Source organism: Rhinatrema bivittatum, chromosome 5 (assembly GCF_901001135.1).
Source record: "Rhinatrema bivittatum chromosome 5, aRhiBiv1.1, whole genome shotgun sequence".
Classification (NCBI taxonomy): domain Eukaryota; kingdom Metazoa; phylum Chordata; class Amphibia; order Gymnophiona; family Rhinatrematidae; genus Rhinatrema; species Rhinatrema bivittatum.
This window is the reverse complement of record NC_042619.1, coordinates 202,856,064-202,882,590: the sequence shown is the minus strand read 5'-3', so window position 1 is coordinate 202,882,590 and position 26,527 is coordinate 202,856,064.

The window sequence follows — 26,527 nt, the reverse complement described above, 5'->3', positions numbered from 1 at the left end:
TGTACATAATAGAAAAACATAAAGGTATTCATGGAGAAAAACATGATTAACCTTGTATAGGAATGATATAACATTGAACCACATTTGTATTACCAAAGAATGGAAGATAACAAAACAGCTACAAAGAGAAATAGAGAGGAGAAAAAGATAGAATAGGGATAGAATAGAAAGGCGCGTAGAGAGAGAAAGGCAAGGGAAGAGGAGAAGCAGGTAAGGTGACATTAAAGTGAGCAGCAAGGCATGTGGGGCTAGGAAGCAGAAGTTGTATATTATTCCAGTGGTTTCCACACCCTGGACCATGTGCCCAGTCGGTTATGTTTAACTGCCCTGGCTTTTTCATATTTATAGTATAGGCAAACTGAATTCCACCAAAGATGATATGATAGAAAATCACTACATTTCCAATTAGCTAATATATTGTGGAGCGCAACATTAATCAGGAAATCTAATAACCTTTTCTGAGGAGTCGACATATGCAGATGAGGGTTAGAGCCTCTTAATATTACTAGTAGGTAGCTAGGCGATGTGGGGACAGGTAACAGAGTGGAAACAGTCTCCCAAACTTGGTGCTAGAATTGAGCAATTTTATCACAGGAAAACAGCATATGTTCTAAAGTGGCTTTGGGGGATAAACATGACCAACATTTATGATCAGGGGAAAGGCCATCTCTGTGCAATTTCCACGGTGTCCATACAGCCCTATTGAGAATAAAATAAGCAGTTTGAATAAGACTATCAGAAAGAGATATGCATGTGGAGTGAAGCCATAACTTAGATCATGTTTGATCGTCAATGAGTAGGCCTATATCATCCTTCCAGGCTAATTGTAAGCGTTTGTGGGGTGCTTTGGTACACGTATTTTTTATAGTTTTATAAAATCTAGAAGCCAAATGGCCTTTTTCACCATATTCCTGAAGAAAAAGTATTAAATAAGGTGACTGCATCAAACAAAAATGGGAAAAATCCTTGGATAGCGTGAAGTTATGCAGTTGTAGCCATTCGTAAAAATGAGATGAAGGAATATCCCATTTGTGTTGAAGAGTCTCGAAAGGAAGTAACCGTGAATTTTCAAAAACATCTGCTAGATGCCAAATGTGTCTTAATTGCCATGCATGCCAATTAAGAGGGGATCTTCCCAGTTTAATCGAGGGGTTGTGCCACAGTGGCGCCAATGAAGATAACTGCCAGGAGCACATATGAGCGGCCGTAAAGTATCAAACTCCTTGATTGCTCTACTAAGTGACCGAATTATAGGGTTCTGAGCATGTGTGCGTAAAAGATTGATGCCTGGGAGGCATGTGAATGGGAATGGGGAGAGTGTGTGGAGCTCCAAGTCAATCCATCTGGGACGTTCTGTGTCTGGGCGACGGGAGTTAAAATGGTGGTATGCCTGTTGTAGGATAAATGATTGATGGTAAATATATAAATCAGGGAAGTTTACCCCTCCATGCTCCTTTCCCATCTTTAGTTTAGCTAGAGCAATTTTTGGGGCTTTCTTTTTCCATAAAAACCAGACTTAAAGGCCTTCAGCATGCTTATAGAAATCAGAGGCAAAAAAATGGGTATCATTGAAAGGATATATGTGATTTTTGGAGCAAGGATCATTTTTATGGTTTCCAATCTGCCTCTCCATGTAAGATGCAACAGGGACCATTGGAGCAGCTTTTGGCAAAGCATTTGCAATATCTGAGTTTCAGCATGACTAATGGTCCGTTTGGGATCAGGGAAAAAAAGAATACCCAAATATTTTAGCCCATGTGAGACTTTCCGAATTTGCAGATAAGTCAAATCAATCCTTGCCCCCCAATGATTGAGAGGGAGAAGTTCCGTTTTGTGCCAGTTGATTTTATATCCTGACAAGGTGGAATACCCATCTATTAATGTCAGTAATTGTGGGAGAGATGATTCAGGATTATGGAGAAAGAGAAGCACATCATCTGCATATGCCAACAATTTATATACTGCATGACCAATTGACAACCCTTCAATGTGAGAATTGTGGTAGATTGCTAATAGTAGTGGTTCCAAAGCCAGGTTAAATAACAAAGGTGACAATGTAGGGAAAAAGAAAGTAGGGAAAAAGAAAGTGAGATCCGATTGTTAATATATAAATATGCTGTAGGGGAATGATATAAGAGGCAAATCCAATCAATAAAAGTAGAGCCAAATCCGAATTGTTGCAGGGTATAAAAAAAGAAAAGGCCATTCAACCCTGTCAGCGTCCAAAGAGACAGCCACCACAGGGGTGGAAAGGTTAAGAGCCGCCTCATGAATGTGGAGAAAGAGTCGGGTATTATTAGCAATTAAACGATGTTTGATGAAGCCTGATTGGTCTGGGTGAATTAATGAAGTCATAACAGAGACTAGTCTAGTGGCTAAAATTTTGGTAAGGATCTTGTAGTCAGAATTCAAAAGGGAAATAGGCCTGTAGTTGCCAATTTGGGTTGGGTCTCTACCTGGCTTGGGAAGCACCACCACGCAAGCTTCGGAGAAGCGAGAGAAAAGAGACGGATTAACATGTGCTGCTGTAAAATAAGAATGCAAGTGAGGAACCAGTTCCTTATGTAGAGCCTTGTAAAAGTCCACAGATATACCGTCTGGTCCCGGTGCTTTACCAGAGGAGAGCTGAGCAATAGCCTTGTGAATCTCTAGTTCCGTAATAGGTTTATCCAATGCAAGAGACTGTTCTTTAGATGGTGAAGGATGATCAAAAGGGGAGAAGAAAGAGACAAATCCTTTGCTTCAACAGGCTTCTCTGACATGTAGAGTGTTTGGTAGAAATCTCTGAAGGCCTGTAGAATTTCTGTATCTGTGGTTAACGCTTGTTGGGAGGAGGATAAGATCTTCACTATACGTTGTTTTTCTTGCTTCTTTTTTAGATAGGAGGCTAGTCGATGACCACATTTATTGCTGGAGGCGTAGTATGTCGCTTTGGAGTGTAGTACCTGTATCTGAACAGTGGCACTTAGAGCTTGATTGTACCGAAAATTAGCCTTCAGCAACTCAGTTAGTGTGGCTTTATGGGGATGTGCAATGTGTTGTTTTTCCAGGCTATCAACTTGCCGTTGTAGGGTGTTCAGTTCTTCCCGTTGCTGTTTTTGTTTATAGGCAGAGAAGCAGATAATATCGCCTCAAATCGTAGCCTTGAATGCTTTCCATAAAGATGCTTCCGAGATGTCGGTTGTATCATTGAATTGAAAATAATCTGAAATTTTGCATCTTACATAGGGCAAAAATTCTTGGTCAGCCAGCAGTGCGGAGTTAAATCTCCATTGTTTGTCGATTTGGGTGCTGGAGAGCAGAGAGTACTGAAAGTGGATAGCAGCGTGATCCGAGACCAGGATAGGTGCTATTGCGGCAGAGAGAAGGCGAGGAACCATACTATTAGATATTAAAAAGTAGTCAATTCGTGAAAAGGATGAATGAGGAGCTGAATAAAAAGTGAAATTGCATCCTGTTGGATTCAGTATCTGCCAAGAGTCAGTGAGTCCAAGCTCTGATATCCAATGGTTGATTGTGATTCCTGCTTTAGAGTATGTAACTTTAGCGTCTGTTTTCTTGTCTAGTACAGGGTCTAAAGGTTGATTGAAATCTCCTCCAATGATGATCAATGAGGTATCCGCTTGTAGAAGCTGAGTGAATGTGTTGTTAAAATAAGAAGGATTGTCTACTGTTGGCGAATAGATGTTCAAGATAGTGAAGGCCTCTTTGAAGGCTTCAAATCGAATAAGGTTCCAACGTCCTTCCGGATCAGACAGTTGTTGTGTGAGAGTAATATCTAAGTTTTTATGGATAAGAATGGCAGTGCCGCAGGGCTGAAAAAGACTTGACCCGCCAATTGCTGTTTAAGTTTGAGATTCTACGATGGATAAATGCATTTCCTGAACCAAGGCAATATCAGGTTGCAAGGTGTGAAGATAGGTAAGTATTTTTTTGCGCTTTATGGGGTGCATGAAGCCATTTACATTGAGAGACACCACAGTAAGAGATGTTACCGTATTAGCTATGAGGAAGGATAAGTGTCCACTACGATTGCATATATGCCTTGATGCCAAAATATCTTTGATGCCAACCGATCACACCTTACCAGGAAAGAAAAAAAAGGAAGAATGGTGAGTTGAAGAAAAAATCCAGTTATCCTCCGTAGTAAATCCTCCATTTCAAAAGTACCACTGCCAAGTAGAAGAGAGGCCTGGGAGAAATCAAGTGATGAAGAAACAAACCCTCGCAGTGCTGCTAACACGGCACAGCGAAGAACAGTAACAGGCAAGTATAGAGCCTCAAGGCAGGTCGAGGACCCCGAGACCACATCGCCAACGATCAATCCTTGAAAAATAAAAGTAAGAAAAAACGGAGAAGGAGCAATGTTCACGGTTTTCTTTCCCCATCAAATAGGAGATCAGTCGGAGCTGTGGAGTCAAGCGGCCATCTTGGTTGCTGCACTTGAGTGCCTCCCAGCATCATAGTACTTTCTAATTAAATAAATATGCATGGAAAATAATAGTCTAAGAGGTTCATATTCAGCCACTAGCTGGCCAGGAAAGTTACCCAGAGAAACATATCCTACTAATTGCCTGATTCACTAAGGCTTTTCTCCCATTCTCTGTCTATGGGAAAATACCTTGATGAACCAGACTCTAATTAGCTGGGAAATTCAGCAGTGTGGGTAGGTCACTGAATACACTTTTCTGTCTTGAAGGTAGCTGGATAAGTTTATCCATTCTGCTCTTTACACATTGTGGGGCAGCTACTGTTTAAAGTTCTATTCTATAGTCCAGGCAGCATGCAAAAGGACTACATTTCTGTAGGGGTTTCCCATGTTGTGTCTGTAGGAGATGGAGTTTAGCATATCAGGTCCCAATCAGATCACATCCAGAGGGCAATTGTAGAACATACAGGACTGCCATAAGGGGCTTCATTATAATTGTTGCCTGCTAAACTCTACACATATACAAAGGGTTTTTTCAGCTTGTCTGATGCACAAAGCAATTATATGCCTGGCCCCATGGGCCAGGGAGATATACAAGGAAAAGAGACACACACTAATAGAGTAAAAGGTGAGATGGGATGAATGGTTGAGTAGCATGGGAAATAAGAGAGAATGGTAAAAATAGCATTCTAAAATCTAAGCAGATGAGTTCTAAACTTAAAGGGTAGTAATTAGTGGAAGCAGTAGAGCAAGCAAGAGTATTAGCATTCAGCCAGGAAAAGAAGCTCATGAAAACAAGGCTAGGATTAGTAACATCTGTGTTTAAAAAAAGAAGAAAATAAAGATTGGTTAAAGTATCATCAGATCTTTTTTTAGGCTGTGGACAGGGATAGACAGAAAGTTTGGACTGCTTTTCTGTGTGAAGATGCACCAACAGCTTGTTTCTAATTGCCCTGCAAAGTTATTTCTCTACTTCTCCTTCTGTAGCAACTTCCAAATGATTTCTTTAAAGTCACATTCACGCACATTGCGGAAGAGACGATTGTGCAAAGAGAACTCAATTTGACCAAATTCTTTTTGGCATCAGGAGTATGAATAGTGGAGAAAAGCAGAACAGTAAATGCTGTAAAAATCAAATACAGCATTTGGGAGATAATATCCATCACATTCTCGGAAGATATATTTGGAGTACATTGGAAGGGAAGCTACTATAGACACGTTCCAGTTCCACCCCCACCCAGACTTGCCCACAAATGCCTATTAACCCAAAAACATTCACAGCTTTGATTCACCTGTGGTAGTCTTTCAATAAATATATTTATTCCTTCTGGAGTAAATCCTTTCTGGAGCACTGCTACAGTTACAGAACTGTAACAAAAGCTTTTCTTTTTCATCTATCATATAAAACATATATATAAAAAAAAGTAGCAACTTTCTTCTATGCGTAAACACTAGTTACTACCCTTAACAAATCCATGGGGATAGCTTGCATGGAGCGGTAATTACTGCCCTTAACAAATACATGGGGATAGCCTACATGGAGGGGTAGATACTGCCCTTAATAGAAACATGAGGGTAACCTGCACAGAGCAGTAGTTAACTCCCTTAACAAAAACATAGGGGTATCCTCCACAGAGCAGCAGTTACTACCCTTCAAAGAAACATGGGGGTAACCCACACAGAGCGGTAGTTACTACCCTTAACAAACAAGGGGGCAACCTGCATGGAGTGGCAGTTAATACTCTTAACAGAAACATGGGAGTAAACTGCACGGAGCAGCAGTTACTACCCTTAAGAGAAACAATGGGGTAAACTGCTTGGTAGGGATGTGAATCGTGTCCTCGATCGTCTTAACGATCGATTTCGGCTGGGAGGGGGAGGGAATCGTATTGTTGCCGTTTGGGGGGATAAAATATCGTGAAAAATCGTGAAAAATCGTGAAAAAATCGAAAAAATCGAAAATCGCAAAACCGGCACATTAAAACCCCCTAAAACCCACCCCCGACCCTTTAAATTAAATCCCCCACCCTCCCGAACCCCCCCCAAATGACTTAAATAACCTGCGGGTCCAGCGGTGGTCCGGAACGGGCTCCTGCTCCTCAATCTTGTTGTCTTCAGCCGGCGCCATTTTCCAAAATGGCGGCGAAAAATGGCGGCGGCCATAGACGAACACGATTGGACGGCAGGAGGTCCTTCCGGACCCCCGCTGGACTTTTGGCAAGTCTCGTGGGGGTCAGGAGGCCCCCCACAAGCTGGCCAAAAGTTCCTGGAGGTCCAGCGGGGTCAGGGAGCGATTTCCCGCCGCGAATCGTTTTCGTACGGAAAATGGCGCCGGCAGGAGATCGACTGCAGGAGGTCGTTCAGCGAGGCGCCGGAACCCTCGCTGAACGACCTCCTGCAGTCGATCTCCTGCCGGCGCCATTTTCCGTACGGAAAATGGCACCGGCCATACGCGTATGGCCGGCGCCATTTTCCGTACGAAAACGATTCGCGGCGGGAAATCGCTCCCTGACCCCCGCTGGACCTCCAGGAACTTTTGGCCAGCTTGTGGGGGGCCTCCTGACCCCCACGAGACTTGCCAAAAGTCCAGCGGGGGTCCGGAAGGACCTCCTGCCGTCCAATCGTGTTCGTCTATGGCCGCCGCCATTTTTCGCCGCCATTTTGGAAAATGGCGCCGGCTGAAGACAACAAGATTGAGGAGCAGGAGCCCGTTCCGGACCGCTGCCGTTCCGGACCGCCGCTGGACCCGCAGGTTATTTAACTCATTTGGGGGGGGGTTCGGGAGGGTGGGGGATTTAATTTAAAGGGTCGGGGGTGGGTTTTAGGGGGTTTTAGTGTGCCGGCTCACGATTCTAACGATTTATAACGATAAATCGTTAGAATCTCTATTGTATTGTGTTCCATAACGGTTTAAGACGATATTAAAATTATCGGACGATAATTTTAATCGTCCTAAAACGATTCACATCCCTACTGCTTGGAACTGCAGTTACTACAATAAGCAAAATGCTGGGCAGACTGGATAGACCATCGGGTCTTTATTTACGGTGATGCCGGGACCAGCCAGGAGTGCAGCCTTGCCCTGCTCTGCTGGCTTCGAGCGGCATCAAGCATCGGGAACCGGTGGCAGTGGAGGATGAGAGAACTCCTCCCCCCTCCCCACCCAGAACGCAGACGTCAATGGAAGAAGTCGGCGCCAGTTTGCCAGCCCACCCTCAGCCAATCCACTGCCCGCCTACCAACCAGATCAACATGGCGGCGACGCTGAAGGTGCATGAGGCATGGGTGCATGCCTTGGCGAGTGCACAAAGGAGCACAACAAAGGAGCTTGCCCCTTTGTGCACCCTTTCATGTGTATGTGACATGCAGGCCCAAAAAACACTTTTACCACCACATACCGACCTCCATCCAAGCCCCCTACACTGGTTCTCCCATCCGGAGCATGAGTGGAGAGGCATCGGCAGGACAATCATTGGAGGGATGCTCTGCAAAAGGAAGTAGAAGCTGATGCCAGCAGATCTACACCTGCCCACAGACTGTGCATAACCTGCCAAATGCCGAGAGATAGTGCGCACCTGAAGTGCAAGCCCAAAGTGCTCTTGCCACCATAAAATAGCCTCCTGGCTGCAGCCACTGTAATAATGGATCAAATACATTTTATTGAACCCATAATATTTGGACAGGGCCTAAATGGTGAATTAAGAAAGAAAACCCTAAAAAAAAAAGAAACAAAAAAGAAATATAAAGCTGATCTACCCCACGGTGAGTAACATCTCCTCCTCACTCTCTTCCAGCTTCATGTTCTCTCTGCTCCTATTAAAATTTTCAATCTCTATAAAAAAAAAAAACCAACCCTCTAATGATATGCTAGATTTAAATCCCTCTATTTTTTGCATATCTGAAACCTGGCTGAATGATAAAGATAACGTGCTTTTAAATCAAATTTTGAATGCTAACTATGATATATTTCACTATCCAAGAACCAAATGAAAAAGTGGAGGACTATTAATAATAAGCAAAAAGGACCTCAAGCTAAAAACTTACAAGATAGAGATGAATCCACTCTATGAGGTTTCAATCTTAAAATCTCCCCAAATAAACTTAGGACTGGTCTACTGTACCCCTGGCATACGACAAAAAGATTGCTCACCTCTGATTGAATTATTTGCTAAGGTGTTTCCATCACCAGAATCTACATTAATTTTAGGAGACTTCATCCTCCACATAGACAAAACACCAAGAGCATTAGCCTGTGAAATGTTCTTAGAATCAATTGTAAGCTTAGGATGGTCACAATTTGTCTCTAGAGCCACTCATAAAGCAAGCTACACTCTAGAACTAATTTTTTGCCAATACATTGCAAATACCTGCCTAATCAACACCACACACACGATATTGCCCTGGTCTGATCACCAATTCATAAAAGCAGATATAGCATTCACCAACAAAATCCACAGTAACATAGATAATATGCTTACTTTCACTTTCAGGAAAAAGATAGAGATAGAAATTCTTGTAGAAGCAATAGAAAAAAAGATCCATGAACTAAATCAAACCAATGCCATGTTGGCATTTGATTCCTGGGACAAGTTAGTCAATGACATAGCTTAAAACCTTAATCCAGACAAGACGAAAACTATTAACAAAGAAAAGAATAACTCCAAATACAACTCCTGTTACAATAATGAATTAAGGAGCACTAAACAGAACCTAAGAAAATTAGAGAAACAATTGCAGAAATGCCCATCTGCTGAATCCCTAGGAAAATAACACTAACCAATAAAGCAAAAAAAGATTACTATGCTAAACAAATTCACAGAGATATATTTAATTCAAAACTGCTCCTCGAGACTGTAACAAATGTAATTAAAGACCCGCCATCTTCCATCTCGAGAAACTACAACTTCACAAAGGCCTCTTGCAATGAATATGCCACCACTCTCATGGACAAACTCAATAAGTTGAAAAAACAATTCACTGTCAGTTATCCAACAAAAACACCAGAAGATTCAAATGACATAGTTAAATGGTCCAAAAAGCAAGGTAGGAGCACTACTGCACGCACAGAATCACAACAGTCAACAGGGGATGTGCAGAAAGATTTGAATGTCCACACTTCTTTGATGCAAAAACAAATTTTTATATTTAATCCGGCAACTCCACAGTGCAGTGATACAGAGTTTGTTATACAGGCGGGTCCCCCGACACGGATTCGTGTTTCGCCACCAGGCTGCGTCGGGAGGGACGGGCAAGCAAAACTTTGTTATTCTAAAAAATAATAAAATACAACAAGTAGAAAAAGGGATTTGTATCAGTGGACAAAAACATATAAAGGAGCACGGCAATGCTAAATAATTCTAATCATGTCATTTTTTAACCACAATTATAAGGTAAGTCAACAATTAGTAATTAAGAGGTAAGCGCATCTGACAGACTAAGAGCGGACAGAAGAGAAAGAGGTAAACAGCGCAGGAAATAACTCAAATTATTTTGGAGATAGCTAAAATGGTTGTCAAACATTAACTTAGCGTAATAAACTGCTACCTGTATGCCACAATGTAAGATAAACTTAGTTGAAATCAGAAAACCAACATTACCAACATTTGTTTAACGCAAGTGAAGACGAGAAGGTGATAAAAACGGAAACAATACAATAGAGCTAACAATAAGTCGGATACTAATTGAAGCCCTGACCGGTATCGAGTAACAATAAGTTCAAGCTTAAATTCACCAAACTTGAAAACATACCTGAATTCAAGTTTCAAGTTCCAATTTGCTTTACCTATCATAGAGGCAGAAATTTACGTGATTTTTTGGTCCATTCAGAATTACGCCCTCTGGACTGTTCACCTTCAACTTATAGTGGTCACCATCCTTGTGAGACATGCTCAGTATGTCCCCTCTCATTCTCCACCAATTCCTTCACAGATCCCCAATCAAATAAAACCTATACTTTGAATTTTACGTCGACCTGCTCCACATCAGGTGTAGTGTACATCATTATTTGCCCATGCCAACTCATTTACGTTGGGAAAACCACACAACTAATTAAAAAGAGAACCATTGAGCACAAATCTAGCATTGTAAACCTCCGTGAGAATGCCCCCTTAGTAGCTCACTGGACCGAAAAATCACACAATATTTCTGACCTCCGTTTTTGTATTATTGATGTTATACCCCCCCCCCCCCCCCATGTCGGGGTGGCAATTTGTCTGAGATTCTAATACGCCGTGAACAAAGATGGATTTTCAAATTGCATAGCCTCATACCATTCGGTTTAAACAAAGAAATCGAATGGCGTTATTTTATTTAATACACTGCACTCATCTGATCTCCGTATATATGATCCCTGCTTCTGCCCTAATCGTGAAAAATCACTTTGATGGTATTAATGTTTATTATGGTCTCGCCATTCCTTGGTAGTTTTCCTTCACGTCCTCTTTACATTACATACACTATGGTTAGTTCTCCACCACGTCCAGTTTTGATACCTCCTCCCTGATTGGCTACTGAACTTTTCGCGCCAAATTCTTCAAGTTAAATGGCCGCCGTTGTATTGTCCGCGTTGCTCTCCCAGTGACGCCCTTGTTGAAAATTGAATTCAGGTATGTTTTCAAGTTCGGTGAATTTAAGCTTGAACTTATTGTTACTCGATACCAGTCAGGGCTTCAATTGGTATCTGACTTATTGTTAGCTCTATTGTATTGTTTCCGTTTTTATCACCTTCTCGTCTTCACTTGCGTTAAACAAATGTTAGTTTTCTGATTTCAACTAAGTTTATCTTACATTGTGGCATACAGGTAGCAGTTTATTACGCTAAGCTAATGTTTGACAACCGTTTTAGCTGTCTCCAAAATAATTTGAGTTATTTCCTGCGCTGTTTACCTCTTTCTCTTCTGTCCGCTCTTAGTCTGTCAGATGCGCTTACCTCTTAATTACTAATTGTTGACTTACCTTATAATTGTTAAAAAATGACATGATTAGAATTATTTAGCATTGCCGTGCTCCTTTATATGTTTTTGTCCACTGATACAAATCCCTTTTTCTACTTGTTGTATTTTATTATTTTTTAGAATAACAAAGTTTTGCTTGCCCGTCTCTCCCGACGCAGCCTGGTAGTGAAACACGGGTCCGTGTCGGGGGACCCGCCTGTATAACAAACTCTGTATCACTGCACTGTGGAGTTGCCGGATTAAATATAAAAATTTGTTTTTGCTTTAAAGAAGTGTGGACATTCAAATCTTTCTGCACATCCCCTGTTGACTGTTGTGATAGTTAAATGGTCCACATTCGACAGAGTATCGAAACTGGAAATCAGTCACATCATTGCTAAAATTAAACCTGCTACTCACCCGTGTGGCCCATTACCAGCTAGTTCCTTGAAACAAATGCACCATGTTATCACTCTGACAATCACAACCTTAATTTATCATTCAGTATCAGAAGGAATTATACCACTTGAATTCAAACAAGCAGTAATAAAACTGATCCTAAAAAATAAGTCTGATAGAACTGACGATTGGGATAACTATCGTCCATATCCAACTTGCCATTTCTATCAAATGTTCTTGAGAAAGCAGTGCTATCACAGCTTGCAAATCACCTAGAAGATCAAAATATTCTTTACAAAATCAATTTGGATTTAGGAAACATCAGTCTATTGAGACATTACTGCTGTCTTTAAAAGACTTGGTTTTAAGAGGGCTTGAAACAGATGAATCATATTGCCTTGTGCTAATTGACTTAACATCTGCATTTGACACAGTAGACCATAACCTGTTCTGCTATCAGATGAGAAATATATAGGGATTGATGGCATGGTTCTCAGATGGTTCACTTCATTCCTATCTAACAGAACATTCCAAGTCAAACTGGGCAACCCCACACATCTGACACCTTCTAGTGTGATACAGGTGTCCCTCAAGGCTCAGCCCTTTCAGCAATACTATTCAACATCTACATGCTCCCACTATGATAAATTAATAACACATCTAGGAATAGCTTTCTTCTTATATGCTGACAACTTACAGTTTTACATACTATTCTCTAGATCTTTTGAAAACACAGCCTCAATACTCTGTACATATATGAAAGCAATACAAGAACTATCGCAACTTAAACGGACATTAAACCCTAAAAAGACAGAAATCAGCTGGCTGAGTAGAAACTCATTAGCAGTTAAAACACCTGCACTAGACCTAGGTAATTTTCAAATTAATCTCTCAAATCAAGTACGGGACTTAGGTATACAATTAATTGAGAACCTCACAATGAAAATGCATATCAGTAAATTAATCAAGATAGGTTACGCCAAGTTTTGTATTCTACATCGGTTAAAACAATTATTGTTAAATTCGGGTGTTTTAGTGTGCCCTTGAGCGTCGGCCCGACCCCAGACGGATCCAGGGCCGAACCGAGGGTTGACGGCCTGTCCCAGCTTGGCAGAACACGGTCTTACCCTCCGCCAGGCCTGCAAACTCCCAAGGCCAACAACAGGATGATGTTGGAATGTGAATGGTCCTCTGACCATTCCGAGCCCTTTCGGACCTGCCGCTTGGATCGGCTTGGAGCGGCAGGCCTGGCCTGAGGATGAGGGCAGACAGGCCTTGATACGAAGACGTGACACTATGACGAAGGGGAAGACGTGACACCAGAGCTCTTAAAGACATGACACCAGGACTATGGAAGACATAACATCAGGACTGATGCAAAGACATCACGGACCACGCTAGTCGATGCGACGGCATCCCAGACGAGTGGTCGATGCGACGACATCAGGAACCAGACTCTGAAGTGCAGACATGACGAGGAACTTGAAATCCAAACAAGACAAGAAGCAGGGCAGGAGGACATTGGCATTGTCACTCAGGGCGCCCTACTCAGGCCACCCGCAGGACTGAGTCACGGACCACCCTGTCCCACTGAGCGCCCTACACAGCCCGAGGAGGCTGGTCATGGACCACGCTGGGAGCGGGACAAGAACAGGAAGGATCCAGTCGAGGTGGGACTCCGACGACAAAGCCAATGTCATCTGAAGCACCAACACGGCTGGCAGGACGAGACTGCTCAGGAGCTCAGGACACCAGTCCATCTGTAGGCTGGTCCACTCGGGCACAACCTCAACCGAGGGACCCCCGGCCTCACAGGTACCAGAAGGCTCAGGAGCGCAGATGTGAACACCAAGGGGGGCAGGACACCAGGAGGCGAAACACCAGGAGACGAACACCAGGACACCTGGACGAGGTCCTCAGGCACGAAGACATAGCATGAAGACATAACTTGACATGGCGAGACTAAATGAAGAGGAGCTCCACGAAGAAGACCTGATGGAGCTCTGGCAGGCAGGAGCCTCCAGAGTGAAGTAACTCAGATGCAAGGCAAAGACAGACTGACGGAGCAGCCCTTTTATAGGGCTGGTAGTGGAAGTCCACTCCCTAGGTGGGGCCAGCACACTTCCTGTGCCTGGCCCTTTAAATCCAGAAGAGAGGCGTGCACCGACGCCTAAGGAGCAGCAGAAGAGCTGTGCAGGACCGCAGACAGCGGCCTGCACCGACGTACAGCATAGAGGGAAGCAGGGCTGAGCCTGGGTGCAGGCTCCGACATCGGCAGCGGTTCCAGCCACTGCAGGAGGCCCCGGGGTGGCTCCAGCTGCCACTCGAGCCCGGGGATGCGGCCTTCGCACTACGAAGATGGAGCAAATGTCGGCGGCATTCCTGGCCGCGAAGCAGAGGGCAGAAGGCCCGCGACTCCGGGCCTGATGAAGGGAGACCCGATGGGCGGCCTCCGGGCCGCAGAGGAGCACAGAGTCTGCAGCTCCGGCCGCGTGGGAAGGCCGACGGCGGCGTCCTGCCGCGTCAGCTGAAGAACGGCAGCATGGTGAGTGAGCCTGCTCGCGGGGAGACCCGCGGGCAGCACGTTCATAACAATTATTAACTCTTGCAGACTTCTATACTGTACTGCAAACTCTTATATTCTCAAACCTTGACGACTGCAACTCCCTACTACTAGGTCTTCCAACAATTCACTTAAAACCAATAAAACTATTGTAAAATGTTGCAGCAAGACTATTACTAGTATCTAGGAAATGTGATCACATTACACCAGCGCTGATATCACTGCACTGGCTACCAGTACAAGCCAGAATCTACTATAAAGTATTAATGATAATATTCAACATCATTCACGACAATAACTCTGGCTTGTTAGGAGTGACACTACAACCTTACAATCCTCAACGAATACTAAGATTTCAAAATAAAGGACTACTGTCTATACCCACAACACAGTGCAAACACTTGAGACAAATAAGAGGTTGAGTGTTTTCCATAACGGGTCCAAAGCTCTGGAATTCTCTGCCTGAGGTGTTGCGTATTTTACAAGACAGAAAGAGATTAAAAAATGAATTAAAAACAGGGCTGTTCAGGAACGCATATAATTTAACTTAGTGACATCAGAATATACAGAACCACAAAAACAAGAAGGACAAAATATATGAATTGAACCCTGAAGAATAAATTAAAGGATGGAATGCAAGATCATCAAAACAACTCACTGACTGAGATGTGAAAACCATAACCTCATATTTTCATCATCCTAATTCTCTGCCTTTTGTACTAGATCAGTGTTAATATGTACTAGAAAATTGAATTTGATAGATTTAATAACTGCCTGCCTTTGAATACTACCTCTGTAACCAATCAATATTTGTCTGTTAATTGTTATAGTTATGAATGTCACTTTGTAAACCATTGTGATCTATAAATGGAACATTTATAGATCACAGAATATAAAATATCTAAATAAATAAATAAGCCAAATTTTAAATCCCCGCACGCGCAAAAAATGGGGGTTACGCGTGTGGCCATGCCTTGTGCACGCCTCATGTATTTTCAAAGAGGCCCAGCCATGTGCATAACCCCTGTTACGCGCCGAAGTGCTGGGCCCAGTTAAAGGGGCGGTACAGGGGGCGGGAAGGGGCGAGGCTGGAAGCAGTCGATTCAGTGGCCATTTGCTGCTGTACTGGGGAAGGGACGGAAGGCGCACGCAATTTGCTACTGCTCTGTTGGAGCAGTAAGCAACCAAATAAAAAAATCTAAAGGTAGGCGAAAGGGTAAGGTTAGGGAAGATGAGGTAGGGAGGTAGGGAAGCTCCCTCCCAGTCCGCTCCTTAATTGGATCAGACTGGGAGGGAACTGGGGAAGGCCAGGATGCTTTACCGCATGGTAATTGCATAACTGCTGCCACCCTTGCAAATGCATGTGCAAAGGTTATTTAAAGACTAGCTCCAGGGACCGAGGCACTTCCTTTTTAAAAAACATTTTGGCTTGCCCTAGTACTGGTATTTGATTAAAATGCAGCTATTAAGTTGCATTGTGAACACTTCTTTTTGAGAGGGAGCGTTACAAATTCCTTTAAAGCAGTGGTTCTCAACCCTGTCCTGGGGACCCCCCCAGTCAGTCGGGTTTTCAGGATAACCACAATGAATATGCATGAGAGAAAATTTGCATAACATAACATGCAAATTTTCTCTCATGCATATTCATTGTGGATATCCTGAAAACCCGACTGGCTGGGGGGGTCCCCAGGACAGGGTTGAGAACCACTGCTTTAAAGGGATAAATAATTTCCCCGCTGATGAAGAAACCTGGATTCGGTTCTAAACTTCTTTATAATTTCAGGCGACTGATATTTCCTTTCTAGGTAAGTTCATTAAGAGGCCTGTGGCAGTGCAATTTAATAAATTCTTGATAGATCACAATATTCTTGATGTAGCACAATTGGGTTTCCATGCTAAATATAGTACAGAAACTACATTACTGGCTTTCTTTATTGGTTTGCACAGATATCTTGGCAGATGAACCAATGCTATTATGAATATAAGAACATAAGATATGCCATACTGGGTCAGACCAAGGGTCCATCAAGCCCAGCATCCTGTTTCCAACAGTGGCCAATCCAAGTCACATGAACCTGGCAAGGACCCAAACATAAGAGAGATCATAAGCTACTAATACTTATTAATTATAATAATTTTCTACTCTCACCCCTCCTCACCTCCAATCTGACTCTTCCTTACACTTTAGCTAATATCCCCTTTATACATCAGGAAACCCAATTTTAAGATACTTTCCTTAATTATGTCATTTAATGTTGTTCGTCATTACTCTGCTTTAGCCGAGATGTTAATTATAATTCTAATGTTTTATGTTACAAATGTTCCATGTATGAAGTTGTTCAAATGTAAACCGGAGTGAAGGCTTCCCGCTATACTTCGGTATAAAAAAAGAACCTAAATAAATAAATAAATTACCGTAATAACAGTCTATGGATTCAACCTCTAGGAACTTATCCAAACCTTTTTTAAACCCAGTAACACTAACTGCTGAAACCACGTCACCTGGCAGAGTTTAACTATGTGCTGAGTGAAAAATAATTTTCTTCGATTTGTTTTATTGGATCTAAGTGCTATGTTTGATATGGTGAATCATCAACCATTGATTGCACAACTGAAAAACTGCCCTAGAGAGATCTCTTTCTAGTCATTCAGTGGCTGGCAACTGGCATGGAGAGATCTATTAGTGGTTGCAGTCTGTGGCTAGCAGCCAGCATATTTCCTGAAAAATTGCCCTAGAGAGATTTCTTACTAGTGGCTCTGAGGTTGGCATCTGGCAAGGAGAGATCTATTAGTGGTCACACTGTGCCTCTAGCAGCTGCTATATTTTCTAAACAGTGCAGATGGGAAAGTCTGGGCAGAATGGCTGGGCCAATCGTTTTTTTCTGCCATCTACTATGTTATTATCCTGTTATTATTTTTTAAATCTTTATTTCTCAGTTCCTGTGGGTTTGGTTCTGAAACTGATTTTGATCAATTGTGCGACTGAAGTATAGGCAAGTATTTTTAGCTTCTTGTCCTTTGTTCATGCTGACATCACAGTTGATGTATGGTCAAAGCACCTCTTCTATGCAATCTCTGGTATTGCGACCTCAGGAGAGGGACTATATGTCCAGAAAGGGATGAGGCTCATGGATATTGTAATGAGTCAATGATGTATTCAGAGTGGGGGAAAAGGCTTTATTCACTTTTCCTGAGATACATAGAGCCTCTGAATAATGTTAGTTTAAAAAGGAGTTGAATGTTTTTATTTACCATACTGTATGTCTTTCTGCTGAGACATTAATCTGGGAGAATGGAGCCCAAAGTTTGCTGTTTACTTACATGGATAGAAGTGAAGTCTACTCAGTGCATCAGAAAAAATGAAATGTGACATACATTAAAAGCATTACTATTCATCATTTTACAACTTCCTTTAGCTTTCAGAAGAAAGAACTTGCCTGGAGTCATTTACTTTGATTTGACTTGCTAACATATTTATATAATTTGCTATGTGGTCATTCCCTATGCACAAGCACAGCAGCGCTCAGAACTTGGAGGATATACTTACAGTGCTCTATTTTTGCACTATGTTACTAATGAGTGTAAGTTGCTCAAGTGATTTTCACTTGATATTGATGTGAGGCAACTGTTAATTAAGAGTTATTTATCTTCATTTCAGCATTGAAAAAGTACAAAGTTAATCGATACTATAGTGTGAGGTGTTTGTTCAGGTTTCATGAACAGTTTTATGCCTCTGGACATAGCTAACATTAACAAAGAAAGATAAAAATATCCCCTAGGCTAGTCCATCACTACTGGCCTGACAGCGAAGCTCCAATCTACAATGCATATTTACTCTACTTCCTCCAAGGACTGGACAGACCTGCTTGGTGTTGTCAGTTCAGTGCTTAGAATATATTAGAATTATTTGAAGGTGAAAACAAGCATGAACATAAGAACAAAAAGAATCACCATACTGGATCAGACCATAGAACCCAGAATCCTGTTTCCAAACGTGGCCAATCCAGGTCACAAGTCCCTGACAAGATCTCAAACAGTAAATAAATCCCATGCTACTATCGACCAGGGATAAGTAGTGGCTTTTCCCAAGTCAGTTTAGTTAATAACAGTTAATGAACATCTCCTCCAGGAAGTTGTCCAAACCTTCTTTAAACCCCATCTACGATAACTGCCTTTACCACATCCTCTGGAAATGAATTCCAGAGCTTAATTGTGCACTGAGTGAAAAATAATTTTCTCTGATCAATATAGTGTATCTGGATTTTCAGAAGACAGTTGGCAAAATCCCTCATGAAAGAATCCTCAGGAAGTTAAAAAGTTGTGGGACAGGAGGTGACGTCATATTGTGAGTTGGTAATTGGTTAAAAGACTGGAAAACAGAGAGTAAGACTAAATGGTCATTTTTCCAAGTGGAGAAAGGTCAACAGCGGAGTGCCCCAGGGATCTGTACTGGGACCAGTGCTGTTTATTGGGGTGTTCCATTTCTTTTCATTTCTTTACAAACAAAAATTAATTAAAAAAAATAAAAATTGTCAAGCCTGCATTAAAAATAAAAGAAAAAACACTTCAGGCCCTTTTCCATTGCTTCCCCTCAATTCCTAGCCCTCTTACCCTCTAGTAACACAGTAACTGTTATGATCCTGCCCGTAGACCCCATCCCGTGGAAGGGCCCTCCACTTACCGCCATGAATGGCCGACGCTGCCACCTCTCTTTCCACGGCCTGGGCTGTCCCCGAGCTGTGCTGCCTCCTTTTTCTGCGGCACTTCACCGCTGGAGTCCCTCCATGCAGCTTTGGAGCTGCCGCCAACGTTCCTCCATCTTCGCGGTCTTTGCTGCTCCGGGCTGCTGCTGCTGTTGTGGCCCGATGCCACCTTTGTGGCAGATGAGTGCCGCCGACTCCACTCTTCATGGCTGGAAGCCACGCCTCTGACTCCGCCTTCAGCAGGAAGCCCCGATGGGATTCCCTGCAGCGGCATGGAGCTGCCACCGTCTTCCTCTCCTCTTCTCGGGGCAGGAAGCCGCCAAGCAGCGTGGCTCTTCTTCACAGCAGGATGCCGCCACATGCCTCAGTCCTTCTTCCTTCCTCCGGGCCTCTAGGCGTGGGCGTGCGCCTCTTCCTCCCTTTTAAAGGGCCAGCAGCAGGAAACACTCCACGGCCCCTACGGATGATGTCATCTTAGCACTTCCTGGTTCAGTCCTATATAAAGGCCCTGCTTCAGTTCCTCAGGGCCTTCAAATCAGATTCCATGGTCATCCATCTCTCCTCTTCTCCGGTCAAGGTCCTCCGTGGTCTGCTCCTGTCCAGATGGCTTCATGTTCCATGTTCTTCTTGTTCCTGACATTCTCCATCTGATGCTCCGGGTCTCGTCCCTCGTTGGACCTTCTTCGTGGTATGTTCCAGTCCTCGGGTCCCTCTTCCAGAAGCCCTGGTGCTCCTCATCTGTATCCAGATGTCCCTGATGTCCGGATGTCCTAGATGTCCAGATGTCCTTGTGTCCAGAGGTACCAGTCTCCTGTGTACCCAATGTACTCCGTTCCAGTCCTGCTCCTGATGAACACAGTACTCCAGGTGAGGCCTCACCAAGGACCTGTACAAAGGGATAATCACTTCCCTTTTCTTACTCGATATTCCTCTCTCTATGCAGCCCAGCATTCTTCTGGCTTTAGCTATCGCCTTGTCACATTGTTTCGCCGACTTCATATCATTAGACACTATCATCCCAAGGTCTCTCTCCTGTTCTGTGCACATCAGCCTTTCTCCCCCCATCGAATACAGTTCATTCGGATTTCCACTCCCATATGCATGACTCTGCACTTCTTGGCATTGAATCTCAGCTGCCATATCTTCGACCACTCTTCCAGCTTCCTTAAATCCCATCTCATTCTCTCCACTCCTTCCGGCGTGTCCATGCTGTTGCAGATCTTAGTGTCATCTGCAAAAAGACAAACCTTACCTTCTATCCCGTCTGCAATGTCGCTCACAAAGATATTAAACAGTATCAGTCCCATCACCGATCCTTGCGGTACACCGCTTAAAACCGCTCTCTCTTCAGAGAGAGTTCTATTTACCATCACACATTGTCTTCTGTCTGTCAACCAGTTTGCAATCCAGGCCACCACATCGGCACTCACTCCTAAGCTTCTCATTTTATTCACCAGTCTCCTGGGTGGGACTGTATCAAAAGCTTTGCTGAAATCCAAGTAGATGACATTGAGTGCTCTTCCTTGAACCAATTCCTTGGTTACCCGGTCAAAAAAGTCAATCAGATTTGTCTGACAGGATCTTCCCCTGGTGAATCCATGCTGCCTCTGGTCCAGCAATTCTCCCGACTGTAGATAGTTCACTATTCTCTCTTTCAACAGTGACTCCATTACTTTTCCCAATACCGAAGTGAGGCTAACTGGTCTGTAGTTACCAGCCTCTTCTCTGTTCCCACTCTTGTGAAGTGGGACCACCACCGCTCTTCTCCAATCACTCGGCACCACTCCTGTTTCTAGGGATCTATTGAACAGGACGCACAGCTGACTCGGTAGCATATCTCTGAGCTCCCTCAGTATCCTGGGATGAACCTCATCAGGCCCCATGGCTTTGTCCACTTTCAGTTTCCCCAGCTCTTCCCATACATTTTCTATACTGTAAATTGAATTACATCTACTCCACTCCCCTCCAGTTTCTTGTTAACTAGCGACGGTCCTTCTCCAGGGTCCTCTTTAGTGAACACAGAACTGAAGTATTCATTTAATATTTCTGCCATTTCTTCATCTCTCTCCACACATTGATCCTTTCCACCTTTCAATTTCACTATACCGCTTTGAACTTTTATCCCAGGACAAGCAGGATGCTAGTCCTCACATATGGGTGACGTCAGTAACGGAGCCCTAGTGCGGGAAAAACTTCTGTCAAAGTTTCTAGAAACTTTTGACTGGCAGCCTGGGGCTACTGAGCATGCCTGGCATGCCATGATATTCCCTGCCACAGGGGTCTTACTTCAGTCTTCGTTTTTCCGCGCTGCCATCGACATCGCGGTCATAGGAGCCCTGTGAGGTTTTCCTCACAACTTTGACTAAAAAAGTCACTAATTTCTTAAAAGTTTTTTCCCCATTTGGGGTCTCACTGTGATTGTCACCGGACGGTGACAGGAAAATTCTTTTCCGATTCACATTTTTCAAGTTTTCCATCGACGGCCGTCGATGCAGTTATGGCCTCAGGCTTCAAAAAATGCCCAGCCTGTAACCGAACAATGTCCATAACGGATCCCCATTTGGAATGAGTTCGGTGCCTCGGAGAACAACATGAAATCGCTTCGTGTCAAAAATGCCAAGAGATGACTCCAAAAGGCAGAAAACTCAGGCAAGAAAAAATGGCACAGCTTTTTCAAATTTTTCAAATCTGTGCCTTCCCCGACGACTTCCACAAAATCATCACCGGTGGGAGTCACGAAGAAAATTCTTATTAAAAAACAGCTTCCGGAGGGTTCCGGCGATCCCTCTTCACCAGCACCCTCCACTTCATCGACAAGGTCAGTAACTGAGTCGAGACCCAAACATAAGCACCGACGGCATCGTTCCATTCTGTCGCTTCCTCCGCAGGAAGAACCACTAGCTAAGCGGCAAAAACCGGCTTCGGTTCCGGTGACTTCCGTCTCCTCGGTTTCGGCATCGGCGACGTCAACACTGTCATCAACTTCGGTTCCTGATTTGACTACTTTGATTAAACAAATTGTCACCGACGCTTTAAAAGAGCAAATTCCGGCGCAATCGCCGATGCCGACACCCATGTCGATGCCGGCGGCAACGCCGATGCTGGAAGTTTCATCAATACTGGCTTCACAGCCGATGCCGGCGTATACGCCGATGCCAGCGGTATCATCGATGCCATCGATTCCGCTGATGTCCACATCGTTTCCGATGACCACATCGATAACGGAGCCTGCTCAGGCAATAATTCCATCAGAATCATCGGTGCCTACACCTTTCTCGATGCTGTCGATGTCATCTCGACCTATATCATCGATACCATCCATCAGTACATCGACGATTCCTATCTCGATGTTTTCTTTTCTGACATCGACCATGCCATCTACTACACAGTCGATGTCTCTTTATACAATGGCACCATCCATACCTCCTTTACAAAGGCAATCCACTTCGATGCACAAGTCATCTGAAAAATGTAAGCAAAATTTAAGCAAAACCACCTACTGCAGCTACTGAAACTACAAGCTCAGAAGCAGCACTGCATAACCTTCTCACCAAGAGATACCAAGAGCTTTTGGCTTCTTTGCCTACCATTCCAAGGCAAGAGGAGGAGGAAGCGGAAATGTCACCTGACCCACTGCAGGGACCTTCTGGTGTACCTCCATCCCAAAAGCCTACACCTGCTCCATATCAAGCTCCAACTTCTGATACTTGGTCTGACACTGCATCTGAGCCCTCATCAGAGGACTTTATGTCTGACCCTTCTCCACCTCAGTCCAGAAAGCAGTCACCTCCAGAGGACCTTTCATTTTCATCCTTTATACAAGAAATGTCAGACTCTATATCTTTTCAATTACAAGCTGAAAAAGATGAGAGACAACAGACCCTGGAAATACTACAGTTTGTAGATCCCCCTAAGCACAATCTGGCCATTCCTATCCATGACGTGTTACTACAACTCCAGCAGCGGATTTGGGAGCATCCCTGCACAACTCCTGCAGTAAACAAAAGGGTAGACTCTACGTATCTCATACAGCCTGCACCAGGGTATCAAAAAAATCAACTTCCTCACCATTCACTTGTAGTTGAATCTGCACAAAAGAAATCTCGGAGGACCAGAACCCATGCCTCAATTCCTCCAGGAAAGGACAATAGGTTCTTAGATCAGATGGGTAGGAAAATATATCAAGGAGCAATGCTAAACTCAAAAATGTCAGCATACCAACTTTACATGACAACACCAGAGAAATCTCTGGAAGCAGATTGAAGAATTTGTACCATCTCTGCCTCCACAACACCAAGAGGCAGCACAAAATATTATTCAAAAAGGTTTAGAAGCAGGCAAGCATGAGGTCAGAGCCACCTACGATGCTTTTGAAACATCTTCAAGGACAGCTGCATCAGGCATTAGTGCCAGGAGATGGGCTTGGCTCAAGGCCTTTGATTTAAGGCCAGAAATCCAGGACAAACTGGTTGACCTTCCATGCCAGGGAGATAATTTATTTGGCACCAAGGTGCAGGACGCTGTTGCTCAGTTACGAGAGCACTCAGAAACCCTGAAGCAACTGCCAATTCTCCCTCATGATCCTGCAATGCATACAAGTCGCAGACCCACATGTAGGGAGACAAAACGTCCTTTCTACAGACCAAGATGATACTATCCTCCCACATCTAGGCCAAGGCCTTCTCGGTCTCAACAAAGACCTCAACAGAGACAGCAGCAATCTGCTAGGCCCCAACCAGCTCCTCAGACAGGACCTGCCTCAGGTTTTTGAAATTCAATTCAGAGAACAGGGCCTATACTCCAATCCCCAAACCACCTTATCAGTTAGCAGAATATCCCAATTTTACAAAGAGTGGACATCAATAACATCCGATCACTGGGTCCTCTCAATAATACATCAAGGCTATCACCTCAATTTCACATCACTCCCTCAGGAGTTTCCACCGACTTATCCTCATCTCAACCAAAATCACATACTCCATTTACAAACAGAATTATCCGCTCTTCTGAAAGCCAAGGCTGTGGAGCATGTGCCACACAGCCAGAAGGGCAGAGGATTCTATTCCCGGTATTTCCTCATTCCAAAGAAAACCGGAGGCCTACGTCCCATCCTAGACCTCAGAAATCTCAATAAATTCTTAAAAAAAGAAAAGTTCAGAATGGTTTCTCTAGGGACCATGCTCCCACTTCTGCAGAAGGGAGATTGGCTTTGTTCTCTGGATCTTCAAGATGCTTATACACACATTCCTATATTTCCTCCTCATCGCAAGTATCTGCGTTTCACAGTAGGACACCAGCATTTCCAATACAGAGTGTTGCCATTCGGCCTCGCCTCAGCTCCCAGAGTATTCACCAAATACCTGGCAGTGATAGCACACTTACACAAGCAGGAGCTTCCCCCCAGGGGATACTTGACTTAAAACAGCCCCGACGTCCACATCGGAGGCATCCACTTCCACGATGAATTGTCGTTGGGGATCGGGGTGCCGCAGGCAAGGATCCTGGAGAAATGCCTCTTTAAGTTTCTGGAAGGCCTGTAGGGCAGCTGTAGTCCAATTCCTTGCGTCTGATCCCTTCTTGGTAAGTGCCGTCAAAGGTGCTACCAACTGGGAGTACTGTGGGATAAATTGCTGATAGAAGTTGGCAAACCCAAGAAACCTCTGCAGCGCCTTCACCCCCACCGGTTGGGGCCAATCCTTTATGGCAGCGACCTTCTCAGGATCCATGTGAAATCCCGTAGAGGATACAATATACCCTAAAAAGGGTAACAATTCTTGTTCAAATGAACATTTCTCGAGCTTTGCATAAAGCCGATTGTCACGTAACTTCTGTAAAACTCGACAAACGTCCTGGGATGTGTCTAGATCTTTGGAGTAAATTAGTACGTCGTCAAGATAAACAATTACTGATGTGTGTAACATTTCCCGTAGAACCTCATTCATGAGGTTTTGGAATACTGCTGGGGCGTTGCAGAGACTGAAGGGCATAACCCGGTATTCATAATGTCCGTCTCTAGTGTTGAACGCGGTCTTCCACTCGTCTCCTGGGCGAATTCTAACCAGATTATAAGCCCCGTGAAGGTCTAGCTTGGTAAATATCCTGGCCCCCTGTAGTCGGTCCAAGAGTTCTGGGATCAAGGGCAGGGGATACCGATTCCGCCGGGTAATACTATTCAAGCCCCGGTAGTCTATGCAGGGTTGGAGGGACCCATCTTTTTTCGCCACGAAGAAGAAACCTGCCCCAGCTGGGGAGGTAGATGGTCGTATGAACCCCCGATCCAGGTTCTCCTGGATATATGCTGACATGGCTTGAGTCTCCAGGAGGAATAATGGGTAGACCCGTCCTCGTGGTGGTGTGGCGTCTGGGAGAAGATTAATTGCACAGTCAAAGGGGCAATGCTCCGGAAGGATCTCTGCCTTCTCCTTGGATAACACATCACGATAATCCTGATAGTAAGGTGGCAAACCCAGCGTAGTGGTCCAGAGAGGAATCGGTGGCCGAGTAACTTTGGCTAGGCAGGAATTAAGGCACGCAGGCCCCCAGGATGCTAGTTGAAGAGAATCCCACGCAATCACAGGTGAGTGCTTCCGAAGCCAGGGTAGGCCCAAGATGACCGGGCACATGGACCTCTCTAAGATAAAGAAGGAGATCTCCTCCTGGTGCAGGATGCCAGTGCGAAGAATGAGAGGTTCGGTGAGGGTGGTGATGACTCCAGGAAGTATTCTTCCCTGGATAGAGGACACGCGGAGAGGGGTCTTTGGGGTTGTACCCTGATCCGGAGTTGTTGGACCAGCTCCTGAAGAATGAAATTACCCCCTGCTCCCGAGTCGATCAGAGCTTGTGTGTCGAACTCCTCCTCCGGGAGGATTAAGGTCACCAGCACAAGACATGGGGAGTCAGAAGCGGTATGACCTAGGGTTAGCTCCCCGGCTGTCCCTAGGTCCGAGAGTTTCCCGGACGCTCACTACATTGCGCCAGGAAATGGCCTCTGCCACCACAGTACAGGCATAGGCCTAGTGTCCGACGTCTCCTTCTTTCTTCCTGGGAGAGACTCCCCCGACCCACCTGCATGGGCTCGCTGTCCTGGGTCTCTGGGGAACCAGACTGGGAATTCCCACTGCGTGGAGGAGTAGGTCCAACTAGTCCCAGCCTAAAAGTCGGTTTTTTTTTCTCGAAACCGGCGCTGGATGCGACGGTCCACACGACCTGCGAGATCAATCAGAGCGTCCAGATCATCGGGGAGATCTCGGGCTGCCAATTCATCTTGGAGCTTAGGGGAGAGGCTCTCCAGAAAAATGCCGTGCAGGCTGTCGCTCCCCCAGTTTAATTCAGTGGCGAGAGTTTGGAATTCTACAGCGTATTCTGCCAATGGACGGTTCCCCTGACGTAACTGGAGTAACTCCGAGGCAGCAGTGGACTTGCGGGAGGCTTAATCAAAGATCCTTCTGAAGGCAGAGACGAATTGCTCCAAGTTGTCCAGGCGAGAATCTTGACGCTCCAA